The sequence below is a fragment of the Suricata suricatta genome, chromosome 5, assembly GCF_006229205.1.
Source record: "Suricata suricatta isolate VVHF042 chromosome 5, meerkat_22Aug2017_6uvM2_HiC, whole genome shotgun sequence".
Lineage (NCBI taxonomy): Eukaryota > Metazoa > Chordata > Mammalia > Carnivora > Herpestidae > Suricata > Suricata suricatta.
Window position 1 is genome coordinate 153,255,981 of NC_043704.1, and position 4,551 is coordinate 153,260,531.

Sequence of the window (4,551 nt, forward strand, 5' to 3'; positions counted from 1 at the left end):
GGGGGCGGAGGGCACGCGGGGGGGGGCGGAGGGCACGCGGGGGGGTGGAGGGCAGGCGGGGGGGGCGGAGGGCACACGGGGCGGGGGGGCGGAGGGCACGCGGGGCGGGGGGGCGGAGGGCACGCAGGGTATGCAGGGCGGGGGTGGAAGGTATGCGGGGGGGGCAGAGGGCACGCTGGGGGGGGCAGAGGGCATGTTGGAGGGGTAGAGGGCACACTTTGGGGCAGAGGGCACACTGCGGGGCAGAGAGCCAGGAAACCTTCCTGAGCCCTGCGCCCCTGGAGCCTGTCTCCATCCGTGAAGCAGGATGAAGAGCAGCGCCCGGAGCAGTGGACTCAGTTCTGATGCGAAAGCACTTTGCAGACGGCAAAGCAGTGACAGAGTCAATGGGCTGGTGGCAACGCACTAGGCCGCCTCGGTATGGGGAGGGACAGAACTGCCTCCCTCTGGCCTGGAGCTCAGGCTCTGCCCTTCACCTTCCCGGCACAGGATGGCCGTGGCCGGTTACGGTCTTGGTCGGCTCCGGCTGCTATAGCAAAATCCACAGACTGGGCGCTTTACAAGCAGAAGAAATTCTCCTCACGGTTCTGGAGGCTCAGGGAGTCCGAGGTCCAGGCGCCGGCAGATTCGGTGTCTGGCGAGAGTCCGCCTTCCGCCCTGGCGTTCATTCTGCGGGGTCCTCACAGGACCGAGGGGCCGAGGACCTCTCTGGAGTCTCCTTCATAAGGACCCCAGTCCCATCCATGAGGGCGGGGCTGCTCGCCCTCCCAAGGCTCCCTGTCCTAACACCGCTGCCTTCGGGGATAAGACTTCAAGGAATGAGTCTGGGGGACACAAGCACTGTGGTCACTGAGAACAGGAATTCATAGTAACTGGCTACCATTTATTAAGGGCTTGCCGAGGGACCTGTTAGCTTCCCGGTCCTCACACAGGCCTGCCAGCCCGCCTCCCCTGTCCCGGAGGAGGAGGCTGATTTAGGATGAATGAGGGCCGTCGCTGCCCAGGGGGCAGGTGGGAAGAGGGGATGGGGACCCACCAGGTGTCCCGAGCGCTGGCCCAGCCGTGCTGAGTGCTTCCAGAGGGTTCTGTGGGCACTCCTACCATCCCGGAGTGGCTGCACAGGGCAAATGACTTAGTGTTATTGGCCCTTTTAAAGAAATGGAACTAAGAAAATACCAGAACACATTGCCATCTGAATCCTATTGGGTGAGCGAGTGAAGGTCGCCATATACAAGGTTTACCACAGGGCTCTGCCGTGGCTGTCTCCTTCAGTGCCTTTACCGCACGCGCTGAAGCCGTCTCAAAGCCGGGAGGCGGGGCTGGCGTGTCCGGCGGCCGGGTGAGGACCAGCGGGAGTGTGAACTCACTTGAGATGGGTAGAAACTTACTAAGACAAAACCGCCCAGGAGGGCGTGCACATAACCCCACATTTGTGTTCCGAAACTGGACCGTGTGCATGCGTGGTGGGAAAGTGAGGTGACAGGAGACCCCGGGACAGTCCCGAGGAGGGCTGGCTGGACCAAGTCCCACACGGAACAATGGCACCCTAAGAAGATGGCGTGTCCCCAACAAGGGAGCCCTCGACGCAGCACTGCTCTCCCCGCCTCTGACGCTCTGCCACACTGAAGCCACGTAACGTCACGACGGTGGCAGGTCTGAATCCACGAATGCCTGAGCATTGGGACTTCCGATCTCTAAAGGGCCAGGAGCTGAAAGCAGGTGCCAGCCAGCTCTGCAGAGCCTGGGATGGCCACCGGGGCCTGTCACTGATGAGCGAGTTACAGCGACAGTTCCCGCTTAAGGTTGAAGCTCAATAGTAAAGGAAATTGGGGACCTGGGGACCCAAGGCGACGGAAGAAAGTTCCCCTTGACCACCCTTCCGAGGGCTCCTGTCTGGGGAGCATGTGTCAGGGGAGAGTGGCAGGAAACAGGCCTGGCTCCAAATCCCGGTAGTCGGCAGAACCACGACCTCTTCAAACGACACAGGTGCCGGGGGCGCCTGGGGGCTCGGTGCGTTGAGCATTCGACTCTTGATTCCGGCTCCGGTCAGGACCCCAGGGTTGTGGGATCCACGCTGAGGCTTAGGATTCTCTCTCCTCCCACCCTCGCCCCCTCCCCCGTTCACACTCTGAAGAGAACTCCGCCTTCGCGGGGGTCGCCACCAAGGGCCCCGCTCTACACGCCGGGAGTTCTAGGCCAAGCTCCTGGCGAAGTACAAAGGCTTGCAATGGGGCTAGAGGTGTGGCCACTGGGGGTGAGTCTGGAAGACATGCTGCGGACCGAGAAGACGTCCTTCACCTTGAACCCTACAGCCCCGAAGAGGTCAACAGGTGGGTGGGAATTAGCCTGCCAGAGCCCTGAGCCCAAATTCTGAGTCCAAACGTGCTCATCCTCAGACCCCACCAGTGGGCGGAGCACGTGTGCCGCGGCCGCCGCAGTTTAAGACTCGCGACGAAGCGCCGACAGCACGACCCGGGGCCTGGGGGTGGCGAGCCAGAGCCGAGGAGCCATCGGGACACGTCCGAGTGCAGCGCCCTGAGCTGGGCCCGCTGACGGACATCCGTCGGAAGTTTGGGGCTCCAGGGTCACGACTCACTGGGGCTCTCCCTCTGGGGCGGGGAGAGAGAGAGAGAAAGAGAGAGAGAGAGAGATTCCAGCCTCACATCTGACCTACTGTATCAAAATCTTCAAGGGGGGTGTTGGAGAATCTATGTAGCTTTGAAGCTTACTGGGAAGAATGTTCTAGACTAAGAGACTAGACCTGAAAACAAAGTAAAATAATCAAACCTTGACTGAGACCTGGATATTCAAAAACAAAGTCTTACACTTTTGGGGAAAACCTAGGCAAATGTTAAGACACGGGCATCAGGCAACGCTGAACGCTCCGCACTTTTCTCAGGTGTGGTAGCAGTACTCTGGGTACAGGGGTGTTGTTACTCTTAGGTGACACAGGCCAGAGTGTTAAGGAGTGAAGTGTCATGTCCACAACTTCTTTTTTTAACCAAAAGAATTACTTTATTCTTTTAATGTTTATTTATTTTTGAGAGAGCAAGAGACAGAGCAGGGGAGGGGCAGAGAGAAAGGGGGAGACACAGAATCTGAAGCAGCTCCAGGCTCTGAGCTGTCAGCACAGAGCCCAACACAGGGATCGAACCCACGAATGGTGAGATCTTGACCTCAGCTGAAGTCGGACACTTAACCAACTGAGCCCCCCAGGCGCCCCAAAGAGTTACTTTTAAATGGCTCAAGAAAAAGAGAAAGCAAATGGGACAAAATGTGAAGGGAGAGGGCATTCTTTACGCTCCCTTCAACTTGTCTGTAAGGACATTTTTCAGAATAAAGTTGGGGGCAAAAACTCGTCTTCTGAGGAGTCCAGCACGGGGCCCCTGGACCGGCCAGCCCGTCCCCTGCGGAGCCGGACGTCGGGAGCTGACTGCGCCCCGTGGCTTCCAGAGCTCCAGGTGGGCTCTGTGGACAGTGCCCGACAGATTCCTGGCCCCTGCGGAGCGGCACGAGCCACGGCGGCCCCCAGAGGCTCCTGCACGCAGGGCTCACCAGCCCCTGGGCCGCACCGGCACATCCATGGACACCAAGGAGAAGGTGCACTCCCCACAGCCCCACCGCACACCCCAAACCGTCCAGGGTCTCCACTGAAGCTCAGTTCATGCCCCCGGGCTTCTCCAACAACGTGCGGGTGGGTCCCTGGAGGGGAGGCAGGCAGGAGCCCAGGTTCCAGGCCGGATGTGAGGCCCCCTGGCACTTCCGGCAGAATCAACTGCAGTAAGGGCCCAGGGGGAAGGCAGAGTATGCCCCGGAGAGCTAAGGGCGCACAGGGGAACCGAGCAGGGACAGCTCCAGGACGGCTGCCGGTGTGACACTTGCATGCTCCCAGGGATGACAAGGGGAGCACAGGGGACGGTGATCCTCATCGATCCAAGACTGGGGCTGCTCCAGGCTGAGCCTGGCCCGCGGGCGTGCTCCCTCAAGGTCACGGTGTCCCTCCTCTGCGTGCCTCCGACGCCTGACGGAGGGCAGAGGTCAGCAAGGTACAAGGCAGAAGCGCCAGCCTGCAGTCCGGGGCTGGCACCGTCCTGCTGCTGCCGCCTACGACACTGGCCAAATACGTTCTACCCAGAGACCAGAAAGCCTGGCGCCTCCAAGATGTGTCTGGGGGAGGGGCTGGGGAGACTGGGGAGCGCCCGTCACCTGCAGACAGGGCGCCCAGCAGCAGAGCCCGTGCGGGACTGCGGCTCTTCCGCAGCGGCCTTCCCTTTGGTGAGGTCGCCCCCGCCTCGGAGGCAAAAGGCGGGGTCCCAGGCCTGGCCTGAGATCTCAGCGGGGCCCAAGGAGGGACCAGCTGGGCGGCCACTTGCTAAGGTGGGGGGACACCCTGGTGACCTCTTGCCGCTGCATCCAGATCACCAGCGGGCCTAGGGGGAGGCGAAGTGATCGGATCCGGAGGAGAATCGTAGCCCTCCCAGCACCCACATCTCTGCTGTCTCGGAGGGAGGCTCAGTGGAGGTGCTGGGACAAGTCGGGCCTCCGCCGGCG

The 4,551-nt window shown here is 61.2% G+C and overlaps 1 protein-coding gene across 3 annotated transcripts in view; it reads right to left on the bottom strand.

Annotated features, from left to right (window-relative positions):
- EXOG (exo/endonuclease G) overlaps window positions 1-4,551 on the bottom strand; it is a 61,212-nt gene that overhangs the window by 32,594 nt on the left and 24,067 nt on the right. Inside the window, exon 7 of one of the 3 annotated variants that reach the window (XM_029940549.1) lies at window positions 3,192-4,021. The exons of the other annotated variants lie outside the window; for them this stretch is intronic. The gene's annotated coding sequence lies outside the window, so the exon portion shown is untranslated. Of the gene's footprint in view, window positions 1-3,191; window positions 4,022-4,551 lie in introns of those variants that run through there. 3 annotated transcript variants of the gene reach the window in all.